Consider the following 12,520-nt stretch of genomic DNA (forward strand, 5'->3'; position numbering starts at 1 on the left):
GCTAGGCAATATAAACAAACTTACAGGGAGTCACCAAACCTCTGAGCTGGCCACCATTTCTGCCTGCTTTTCCCAAAATGCCATTGCCTTATGAGTGGCTATTTGATCAAGAGGCCTAAGTCTTGACTCATGTAGTGGGTCTGATTTTCTGCTTTCAGAATAATTCTTTATTTTAAAAGGGTTTTTTGTTGTTGTTTTTGGTATTTGTGTAGGTGTGTGTGGGGAGCGGGGGGGAGGTGCTCCAGGACTGTGAGCTCTGTGAACCTTCCTAAGTGGCTGAGATTAAGATGAGAAGTTCTTGGGGGCAGAGGGTTGGCATGGGGATGGGGGCAGTGGGGGAGAGAGCATTACTTTGTGAGGAAAGCCAGAGTCCAGAAAAGCATTTGGGTGAAATCTTCCTGATTTAGCTCTGGGACAGAATTAGACACAACCAGGAAATCCCCAAAAGGTGTCCAGTAAATGTTGGCAGAATGAAGGTTAACCAAAACTCTGAAGCTCCTCTTGTGAGATTGTCCAGCTCTTCAATGTTCTCAACAGTTCTTCCTGAAGTCAACCCTAAATCTCTCCTCCAGCATCCTTAGCTCATCTCTCTCTCCTGTTCCAAGGAGAAATAAGATGCTGATACTGCTATTCTTAGGCCCCAATTAAATTTGTACATTTTAAAATCTGCCCTCAATCTTCCATTTTGTGGACTACATAACCCCAATTTTGTAAGCTTTTCTTTCAAAAAGGTAATTTCAAACATTTCCACGTGCCAATCTTCAGAATCACAAATGTTTAGAAATAACTTACAGGTTATCATATAGACGTAGCCACACTGAAATGAATAATGTACTTAATTCATGAAGGTGCCGCTTCCTGTTGAAATCCCTGCATCCTGGGCAGTGGGGGGCAGCGCTGCAGGTTTCTGCCTTCTCTCTGGAGCCTGGAAGGAGGTGAAAGCTGATGAGCCAGGCTAATAAGATGCAGCCTCACACTGATTAAATGTCCATTTTCTTGGGGGAAATGGCTGACAGGAGCAGGATAAAGCTGTCAGGAAGCTTGTAGCAATTTTCCCAAATCTACCACTACCAGTGAGCTTTATTTGTGTGCTTAGAGCTATTATTAGCAAAACAATGGCTGGAAAATGTACCAAGGAGAAAATTAAGAAATGACAGGCTTGTTTTTAAAAAGAAAGAGAAAAGTTTCTCTTGTTAAATTTTGTTAAGTTTTTTTGTTTTGTTTGTTTTCTTTTCAGCAGAAAGTTTCACTTAGCAAAATACATCGTCCAACCATGGCGTCTGGGTGAGGAAAGTGAACGAGCAAGAGTGAGCTCCGGTTACCTGTGTGGAGGCATTAATTTCAGCGGCTACTGCCCAGGTGGGAGCATGAGCTCAGGGCTCTCTACAAGGGATGCGAAGGGGGAATTTAACAGTACAATGTAGAGTTTGCCTTAAAATCCTAAAGCCACCTGTAAGCCATGGTGTAGGTGCTGATGGGGTAGAGAGGGCATGCAGGAGTGCAGTGGTGAACAGAGAGAGCTGCTGTTTTTCCAAAGTAACAGAGGTACCTGGGTGGCTCAGTTGGTTAAGTGTCCAACTCTTGGTTTCTGGTCAGGTCGTGATCTCGAGGTTCTGGGTTTGAGCTTCGTATCAGGATCTGGACTGACAGCTCGGAGCCTGGAGCCTGCTTCAGATTCTGTGTCTCCCTTTCTCTCTGCCCCTCCCCCACTCGTGCTGTCTCTCTCTCTCTCTCTCTCTCTCTCTCTCTCTCTCTCTTTCTCTCTCTCAAAATAAATAAACTTTCTCAAATAAATAAATAAACTTAAAAAATAAAAATGCAGGAGCGCTTGGATGGCTCACTTGGTTAAGCGTTCAACTTCGGCTCAGGTCATGATGTCAAGGTTCGTGAGTTCCAGCCCCATGTCCGGCTCTGTGCTGACAACTCAGAGCCTGGAGCCTGCTTTGGATTCTGTGTCTCCCTCTCTCTCTGCCCTTCCCCCATTCATGCTCTGTCTCTGTGTCTCTCAAAAATGAATAAATGTTAAAAAAAATTTTTTTAATAAAATAAAAATACAAAAGGAGTAACAGAGAGGTATCTAGCTAGGGTTGTGCTGTTCAATACCGTAGCCACCAGCTACAGGAGGCTATTGAGAGGGTGCATTGTGGCTGGTCTGACGAGATGGCTGTAAGTGTAAAATACACACTAAAGTTCAAAAGAGTTTATACTAAAAAAAGAATGCCAAAAACATCATTAATTGCTCTTAAGATTGACTACATGTTGAAATGATATTTGGGATAGATTCAGTTAAACAAAATATATTATTACAGTGAATGCTTCAACAGGGATGAACCTTGAAAACATGCTAAATGAAAGAAGCCAGATGCAAAAAACCCACACATTTTGTGATCGCACTTGTATGAAGTGGCCAATAGGCAAATCCATAGACAAAAGGTACAGGAGTGGTTGCTTAGGGCTGGGGGGGAGGGGGGTGGTTTGGAGGGTAATGGGAAGTGAGTACTAATGGGTATGGGTTTTTTTTTTTTTCCACGAAGTGACGAAAATGTTCTAAAATTGATTTTGGCAATGTTGCAGAGCTCAGTGAATATATTCAGTTGTATATTTTATTTCTTTTTTACTTATTTATTATCTTTAAATTTTTGTTTAGTTGTACATTCTATTTTATTTTATTTTATTTTTTTAATTTTTAATTTTTAATTTTTTAAAAGTAAGCTCTACACCCAACGTGGGGCTTGAACTCACATCCCTGAGATCAAGAGTCGCATGCTCCACCAACTGAGCCAGTCAGGCGCCCCTCAGTTGTACATTTTGAAATGGGTTAATCATATGGTATGTGAATTATATTTCAATAAAGCCATTTAAAATAATTTAAAAATTTTGGAGGCAAAAGAGCTAATTTTACCTGTTTATTTTAAACTTTTAACAATGAGCTACCAGAAAATTTAAAATTACTTAAGTGGATGGCAGTATATTCTGTTGAAGCCTGTGGGCTAAGCAACCAAGGGTGAAGCGGCTATGGAAATCTAGGGCTAGTGCTGCCCAAAGTGAAAGTCATAAACACAGGGCAGAGGACCTGACAGAAAGGTTCACCTTTGGTGCAGGGTGAGCAGGAATGAGGGGTGAGGGAGAACCTGACTTGGAAGGTTGGGGGTTTTGAGGATAAGGGTAAAACTCGAGGACTGGGACAGGCCTCTGCACCAAGTACCAGCACACGGGGCTGAGGAGCAGACCAGAATTTTTGGTCTCTAGGCAAACAGGGGGCGCTGTCTTTAGTCACCTCCCTGGAAGACTCTTATCAGCCCAGCCGTGAGCAACACTGAGTTATCTTTCTCAAGTGGCTGCCCCAGCTGCCTCAGGCTCTGTTCTCCAACCTCTGGGGCTGAGAGGAGCCAGGGCTTGACTCACCAGTAACATATTTGCATACCTGGAACCCAGCCTCTGTGAGATGCAGACAGCAGGCGGGGACCTCCAGCCTTACCCAGGAGGGTGAAAGCTTGGAAACTTCTTCAAGGAGTACTAGCCAAGGGAGTTTTTCTGGTCTGTTTGTGAAACGTGATAAACAAACCCTAGTGTTAGAGGTTTTGCTGATTGTAGCAGAAGGGGAAGCCTTGGGTACCTTCTTGGTATCCTCTCCTTCAGTGAGGTTTCTTTCTGACTCAGTTACACACCCATTCCCAAAAACGTATAACACTATGTCAAAGAACACAGCTCAGTGTTGGCTAAGGAAGCTACACTTTTAGGGCCTCCGCAGAGAAAGGATCCCATGGCTCATCTCTGGAGACGAGAGAGATAATGGGACTGAAGGATGAGAGAGATAATGGGACTGAAGGACGCAAAGGGGTGATTAGCCAAATGAACTGCAACCCCAAAGGCCTAGTTCTGGAGGAGAGGTGAGTAGCCTAGAAAGGGGAGAGAAAATCAAATACACTGTACTCGGTGTAGAGTGAGTATTTGGCACTATTGTGTGCCCTGTCCAAAATATGTCCTGACATTTGCTCCCACTGCAGTAAACTTTACTTTTTTTCATGACGACTGCGTATCAGGTTTCCACAGACCCGGTGGGTCGCAAGCAAAGAAAACGGGGTAGGCAAATTTCTTGAACCTAGGGGCATTGTCTGAGCAAAGTAAGATCTCCTGTTTTCTTGTCCTCATGGAGTAGCAGCAGAAAGTTGATGAAAGTCAATGAAGGCAGAGGAGACACAGACGAGACCATCTTCTATATGACTGTAAGCTCCCTAAAAGCAAGGGTTAGAAATTATTTGCCTCTCATGTCCACAATAGGGCCTGGAGGGTGGTGAGTACTCCAGGAATATTTGTAGCATGGGTGGATGAATGGAGGGCAGGTGAGAGGCACAGGACACAGGAGATAGTTAATTAACATTGGGTTATGTAATGATGTTTTGCGGGGGCGGGTGATGGCAAGGAAAGGCTGGAGAAAGATTTCATTTATGTGATAGGCAAATAAATTCTGGAAGTGTTAAGTTAGAACTAGTATGACTGCATATTTAGTTTTGTCATCTTTCTAGCTTTTTTTGAGCAGTGCTTAATGCTGAATGAGAGTGAGGGTAGAAGGGGGAAAGGAGGCCTAGAATTATAGCTCGTGGGCCTCTCTCATTCTGGCTCTTGTAAAATGCAAACCACTGAGGAGTGGACAAATGACTTAATGATGATGTTGTCAGGGCCCTCAGAATAAATATTGCCTTTTCCATTCCCACCGCTGGTTCTACATAGTGCAAGCTGACGTATCCTCGAAAGGCTGAGATCTCCTCATTCTTATCTTCTGAGTCAGGCAGCACGAGATGGTGAAAAACTTGCTTAAAAAGCATTTGTATCATTTACCCCTGTCCCTTCAAGCCAAGGTGATCCTTTCTGGCCAAGAATCCTGTCCTATAAGTGAGTTGGCTTTTTGTATTTGGCAGTTAGAAGTCTAAATTTAAAGTCAAGGTACTTAAAAGTCAGAACACAGAAAGAGTTTCTATCTCCAGATAATTCTATCATGGAGCTCAAAAGGCTCATCTGGAATATTAGAGGGCAGGGAACTTCAAAGAAAGCAAAACCATGTGTTATTATCAGAATGAACGTAGATCTCTAAGAATTCTGTGAAACCCTCTTATGTGGGTCCATGGCATGCTAGTAATTGAGGTGGACGTGGTCCTGGCTGGGTGAGCTAAGAAAGCTGGATTCTTCTAAGGAAATAACTTTCTATGATATCATGATGGGGATGTGCAGGTGCAGTTGGGTGGGAGCCCTTGGCAGCAGGGCTCCCTGTAATGGGTCCAAATCCCTGGTGCCCATGCTCTCCTGCTCAAGTCACTTCTGCTCATGGACCTGTACTATGACTCACAGGCAGCCAGCAGCAGCTGAGAGGAAATGATGTGGCAACTGTGTCCAAAGATGATGGCTAAATGTTGAAAATAGAAAAGAAAATCCATTAAAAAAATATGCCGTTGTATTTTATAAAGGCTGTGCAAGATTTAAAAAGCATGTTTAGCATTCCAAGTATTTTCCCTTTTGTGTCTTTAGAGACTAGCTCTGAGAGTGATTTTTTGTTTACTTAACATTTAATCAAAAGAGATTTGGACCCCGCCAGCTTTTGAACAACAGCTTCAGTAGCCCTGCCTCTTTGCATTTAGTGCGAAGAGAGAAACTTCAACCAGACGGAGAATTTGATGTCTGTAATATGCACTAAAAGATCAGCTGGTCTAACTTTACAGGGCTAATAAAAGGGAAGAATTTTCCTGTGCTCAGGTCTTTTATGAATTATAAATAACCATTCACTTTGGAAGATAGCACATCATAAAATTTTTTTTCACAAATATGCACAAATCCATTTTAAGATCCAAGGAAAAAGATGTTCAGAAGTCTCAGATGTACTCAGTTTTGATTTCGTGGGGAAACATGTTCTTTTACCATATGGATGCTTTTAAGGGGGCCTTCAGCTGGGGCTTAGTAATGGTACCCCAGTGGCTAAATAAGGGATTTCTTTCCTTCTAACATTATTTCTCTGTTATTAAAGGTGGAAAAACCTTCCACAAATAGCATACTATTAGACTGCTTTAGGGGGTGTCCTGGGAATCAAGGTTATGTATCTGCTCCAGAAATACTGTCTGTAATTATCATTCCTCAGTGGTTCTGAGGATGCAGTCTGGGTGTTTTCATTAATTTCTTGATTCTGCTAGTCTGGAGTGCGTGCCTGCTCTTGATATTCAATATTTTTCAGTAGGAGTTTTTTGTGGTTTTTTTTTTTTTAGGGTCACAGGTCTCTCCCCCTCCCTTCCTCTCATAATAACCATTTCCTGGCTTCTTTTGTCTGCTAAAATAAAAAGGTACGAAAGACTAGATTTGAAAAGGAAGAGAGCTCAGATGTGAGATTCTTCCAAATCCAAGCCTTTATCTACCCTATTTATAATTTAATATGAATATTAAGAGAGAGAGCATTCAGATCTGACAAACAACTGAGGAGAATCCACAGGTCAGACTAGCATATCGATGTCTCTCCCCAGCACATTATTATGAGTGTTTCCAAACAAAGTTGAAAGAATTTTACAGTGAATACCCATATGCCCCACCATCTAGTCATAGATTCTACCCTTAACATTTAACCATTCTTATTTTATCACATATCTGTACATCCCTCCTCTATTAATCCTTTCAAAGTAGATTGTAAGCATCAATCAATTTCCACTTAAAAACTTCAATATTTCCTTCTTTTTTTCTGTTGTAAAATTTATATACAATGAAATGTACAATCTTAAGTGTACATTTTCTGAGTTTGGACAAATGTATACCTGTGTTCCCAAGCTTCTGTAAACACATAGAACATTACCATCATCCCAGAAAGTTCCCTTGTGCCACTTCCCGTCAATCCTCACCCTTACTTCCCTTCCCAGAGGCAACCGCTGTTTTGAGTTTTGTCACTGCAGATTAGTTTTGCCTATTCTAGAATTTCATGTAAGTGGGATCAAATAGGATGAACTTTTTAATGTAAGACTTCTTTCACTCAGCATACTGTTTTTGAAATTCAGCCATGTTATCGTGTAACACTAATTCATCTGTTCCATTGTGTTGCTAAGTAGTATTCCATTATATGACTATACCACAGTGTGTGTAGCTATTCCCTGCTCATAGATACCTGGGGCATACTCAGTTTTTGGCTATTGTGCCTAAAGCTGTTGGGAACATTTTTATAAAAGTCTTTTTAAAGACTTATGTTTTCGTTTCCCATTTGTGGGAAAAGACCCATTTGTGTTGACTGCTGAATCACAGGATGAATGTGTGTTTTGTTTCAAAGAAACTGCCATTCCTCTTTCTAAAGTGGGTGCACCATTTTGTATTCCCACCAACAATGTAGGAGAGTTCCAGTTGCTTCCCATCTTTGCTGACATTTAATGTTGTCAGCCTATTTACTTTTAAACCATTTTGGTGAGGGTGTAGTAATGCCTCATTGTGGTTTTAATTTGCCGTTTCCCAATGAATAAGGGCATTGAACACGTTGTCATGTGCTTATTTGTCATTCATACATCTTCTTTTGTGAAGTATCTGTTCAAAACTTCTGTTCATTCAAAATTTTCTTTGTCTTTATTGTTCAGTGGGAGTCCTTTATACATTCTGGACTGATGTCCTCTGTGGAGTTTATGTTTCACAAATATTTTCTTTCAGTCCATGACTTGCCTATTAATTTTCCTTTAAATTTTTTTAAATATTTATTTATTTATTTATTTATTTATTTATTTATTTAGAGCCAGCAAGCTGGGGAGGGTCAGAGACACAGGGAGAAATTCCAAGCAGGCTCAGGGCTGTCAGTGCAGAGCCCCATAGGAGGCTCCAACGCACAAACTATCAGATCATGACCTGAGCAGAAGCCAAGAGTCAGACACTTACCTGAGGGAGCCACCCGGGTACTCCTCATTTTATTTTTTAAATGTTTATTTATTTATTTTTTAGAGAAAACGAGATTGCTAGCAGGGGAAGGGCAGAGAGAGAGAATCCCATGCAGGCTCCCTGCTCTCAGCACGGGGCCTGACAGGGGCTCCATATCACAAACTGCAAGATCAAGACCTGAGCTGGAGTCAAAGAGACAGACACTTAACAGACTGAGCCACCCAGGAGTTCCTTGCCTATTCATTTTCTTAAAAAAAAAAATTTTTTTTAATGTTTATTCATTTTTGAGACAGAGTAACAGAATGTGAGTGGGGGAGGGGCAGAGAGAGAGGGAGACACAAAATCTGAAGCAGGCTCCAGGCTCCGAGCTGTCAGCACAGAGCCCGATGCGGGGCTCAGACCCACAAACCGCTAGACCGTGACCTGAAGTCTGGTGCCCAACCAACTGAGCCACCCAGGCGCCCCTTGCCTATTCATTTGCTTAATGGTCTCTAGTGATGGGAAGTTTTTTTATTTTGATGAAGTCTGATTTATCAGTGTTTTCTTTTATGGTTATTGTGACCTAAACAAAGCACATTGATCTCAATAAATGGTGTACCCAAAAATCTATTGTAGCCTCAAAAACACTCAAAGCTTCACTGGTTTAATTGCAATAGATGTGTCTTCCTGAAAAAAACATCTATTTACATGCATTTTTGGGAACAACTGAGGAAAACCTGGTGACTTGTAAACACTCACTCTCAGTATCCCAGAGGATGAAACAAATTCTAGACCTCCCTTGCTACTTTGCACTACAATAACAAGACTTCTGTTTTCGGTTTGTTTCGTTGCGAAGATTTTTATTTTTTATTTTTAAGTAATCTCTCCACCCAACATGTGGCTCAAACTCACAACCCTGGGATCAAGAGTCGCATGCTCCATAGACTGAGTCTTCTGTTTTATTGGTGGAAAGAGTCACCACCTGGTCAAAGTCATGTTATGCTATCAAGTCAGTCCTTTGGTTTATGAGCATCACAAATGTTTTTTTTTTTAATTAATTAATCATATGTTATTGAGAAATCATATTATAAACAGTTTGAATGTATGGCATGAATGGATGAAGTCTTCCCCACAAAGGCTTTAAGGAATTGAACTAAAGGAAAGAAATCTACAGAGAGACCCAGGTGTCAGTGACAGCATGGGGCAAAATTAAGAGCAGATTGAAGAGGGGAATGGTTGGCAATGAGAAAAGCAGAACTTGGAAAAATAGAGACCAGCTGAAGAGACATTCAACCTGTTGTGATTCTTTCAACCTGTTACTGGGCTCCACATCTTCCCAAGATTGCACCCCAGACTCTTTGCCAAATGCTGTGTTGTCACTAAAGCTGTTTGATTTCTCCCTTTGTTTCCTTTTGGGACCTAAGGGACACTCAATACGGACATGACATTTTGAAAACTAAACTCACATCTTTTTCACCCTATCTTCATTGTTGTTCTGGCCTACTTTCTCTTAGACACTTTCTTGAGGGTGTGGGCTGAATGTGGTCTTTCAAACTTTCATGCCAATTGCCTTACGTGTCTTTCCCTCTCTGATTCCATCTTTTCCTGGGATCATTAATGTTCTGAAACTGCTCATTTAGTTGTGGGTTACCCTGGGCCTTCTGTGTCTTCTGTCCTCTATTTTTTTTTTTAAATCACTGAAATGATTTCCTTCTTTATTAGAGACTGATTCAGGAAAGAAAAGGGGGGAGACTTGAGTGGATGATTTTTGCTGTTTGACTACAGGTTGAAACGAGCAGTTGGATTTTTGGGTTTCATTGATCCTCTAGGTTTTTATAACCAATTCCTTTGGTTACTGATTGTATGATTCTCACTGGAAATTATCTGGAAATATGAACTATGGAGAGAGAGCACCAATTAGCAAAGCTCTAGGTGGTTTTAACCCTGGAGAATATTCTCCAATGACTATGTGGGTGTGCCTGCCAGGCCTGGAGAGGATCTAGGCTAACGATGAGTTTCCTAACCCACCAGTCCTCGTCCAGTTGCTTGAGTATGAAGATTAGATGTGGGTGGTAAGATTTCCTGGCCTCCTGGATCTATTCCTGAAGAGAGCAGATAAGGTCAGGATGAGGGAAGTCTAGGTTCTGAGTTAGAAAAATCAAGTACGATTTCAGGGTCTCTGAAACAAAGATATGTCCTGAGTAATTCATACACAAACATGATTGAAGTAATCAGAAGGGAGAAATGAATGGGGTTAGAGTCACAGGGCCACATGATAAATTATGCCTGGCTATGCAAGTAGGTTAAATCATTTCCTAAGATGTTGCCAACAGCACAAATATCTGCATTTAGCAACACATGCAACCAAAAAGGGAACCAAAAATACTCTCCAAGTTTCTTCTCCTTTGGAATAGTGATTCCTGCTATTTTACTGTCTCCATTGAGGCACTCAGGGATCTTGGGTGAAGTCAGCTAGGTCGGTCCCCCTGGCCAGCCATGTGGGTGGACTTAAGTGGGTACCCGAAAGTGGTGGGGAGGGTTGTGAAGCTGTCCTGTTGCCAACCCTCCCCAAGACCATTTTCTGCTCCTGCATATTTTTCTTTATACCAATGGGAGTGGGAGGTGAAAGTATCCAAAACCCAGTCTTGGAATCTTTTTTTTTCTTTTTTTCACTTTGAGCTACTTCAACATGTATATAAAGTAAAATGCAGAACCTTGAAACCCTGTTTCAGCCTGAAACTCACTTGGCTCAGTTGGATTGGCTGGGCTGCAGGGTCCTTTACAAGCAGAAGAGCCTGGGTTGGATAAGAGAAATGGATAATTCTGGATGGGACCCATGGGAAGCATACACTGATTCTTTCCTCTGACTCTTCCTTTCTTTCTTCCTTCTTTATTTCCTCCCTCCTTTTCTCCCTCTCTCTCTTATTCCTTCCTTCCTCCTTCCCACCACCACCCTCCTTCTCTTTTGCGCCCTTCCTCTCTTCCTCTCTGTATTCTTGTTTTTTTTTTAATTTTTTTTTTAACGTTTATTTACTTTTGAGACAGAGAGAGACAGAGCATGAACGGGGGAGGGTCAGAGACAGAGAGGGAGACACAGAATCTGAAACAGGCTCCAGGCTCTGAGCTGTCAGCACAGAGCCCGACGCGGGGCTCGAACTCACAGACCGAGAGATCATGACCTGAGCTGAAGTCGGACGCTTAACCGACTGAGCCACCCAGGCGCCCCTCTCTGTATTCTTGTATTCTGCCGCTCCATCTTCTAAGGAACTGGTCTGAGAACAAAGGGTGAGACATGGTAAGGAAGAAGACTAAAGAAACTTTTCTTGTGACTGAATAAAAACTGACAATAAAAATGCCAAAGTTTGGTGATTATACTGATAACTGAATGGGAAATCAGTACTGTACAGAAGCTTCACTTACTTTTTAGGCAAGATAATTCTTTTGATATATTTACCAGAGTTCGGCAGGAACATCTGGCTGACTAGCAGTTATATTTTCTGAAGGGAGGGGGCAGCCATTGCTACCGTCAAGTATCCTCTAACTTTTCCTTAGTACCATAAGGTTTATCTGAATCTCACAATATCTGTGATCTTCTGAGATCCAAATTTCCCTTCAAGCTGATGTTTGTCTTTCATTTGTTTTCTAATTAGCATTCAGGTTTCAGCCCTAGAGTGCACTGCCAGAGGCAGAACGTCTCCCTTGGTGGTGACCCTTGTTGTCATTCTTCTAAAGTGAATTCACAAGACTGTTCTATGACTTTCAACTTTGCTCTGTGGTACGAGGTCTGTGAATGTTTAGTTGACAATACGTGTGCGCCTCTCTCATTTCCTGTTTTTAAGGGCTGCACTTAATTTATTTGAAAGGGTGGAATATTTTAAATTACAATTCAGCAGTTTTACTAAGGAAGGCTGTAAAACACAATGAGCAAGGAGTTTTACTTCCTCCTCACAATTGCTACTCCCCGGTTTTGAAATCTTGATATCCTCCAATCAGTGGGAATGACTTTAACTTAGGCTGGAACAGTTTGAACAGCAACCAAGCCATGGCTGGAACTATAGAAGGGCAAGGGATTCCTGCACACTATAATTCCATTTTTCCAGACGCCTTATTAGTACCCGGAATGTGTCTGCCTATGCTTGATATTGTTCTATCATGTTGAGTTCCCCTCCCCCAGGCACAGCATTTGGATTGGTTACAGAATACAGTTGCTCAGCCAATCAAGTGAAACCTTTCTCCTGCAACCCTAGCAACACCTGACAATGGTCATTGACAAATGTTAGCAGAAAAATCCCTCACAAATCCAACCAGCCATGAAAGTGGTTTCTGGCGAGGGCAAACAGCTAGTCCTGCCCACAGAGCACTTTGTGTAGCCAGAGGACTTGGTGTTTGTTGCCAGATCTGTAAAAACAGAACCTGCATGTGGATGCCTACCTCAGTATGCCACCACTTAGGCTGAGCTGGCTTTGGTCAAAGCCATTGTTGGAGTCAGCGATCTGTTGTATGTGTGTATGTAGGGGTGGGTCTCATCTTCTCCCACACCGACCAAACCCTCATCCCCAAACAGAATATTTTCAGTGGTTGGAGAAAAAGTCCACGTAAAACTTCGGCTCCAAGGTCACACTTCTATGTTGGATGGTAATTTGTTCCTTGGGGTAAGGCA

General features: G+C 42.0%; 1 long non-coding RNA gene across 3 annotated transcripts in view; it reads left to right on the forward strand.

Moving 5' to 3' along the window:
* Nucleotides 1-12,520, forward strand: part of LOC111561342 — a 40,331-nt gene that overhangs the window by 23,404 nt on the left and 4,407 nt on the right. For 2 of the 3 annotated variants that reach the window (XR_002743836.2, XR_006600437.1), the window contains one exon: nucleotides 1,238-1,359. This is a non-coding gene — a long non-coding RNA (uncharacterized LOC111561342). The remainder of the gene's footprint in view (nucleotides 1-1,237; nucleotides 1,360-12,520) is intronic. The other variant, XR_002743837.2, reaches the window with a different exon arrangement.

This window comes from Felis catus, chromosome A1 (assembly GCF_018350175.1).
Source record: "Felis catus isolate Fca126 chromosome A1, F.catus_Fca126_mat1.0, whole genome shotgun sequence".
Taxonomy (NCBI): domain Eukaryota; kingdom Metazoa; phylum Chordata; class Mammalia; order Carnivora; family Felidae; genus Felis; species Felis catus.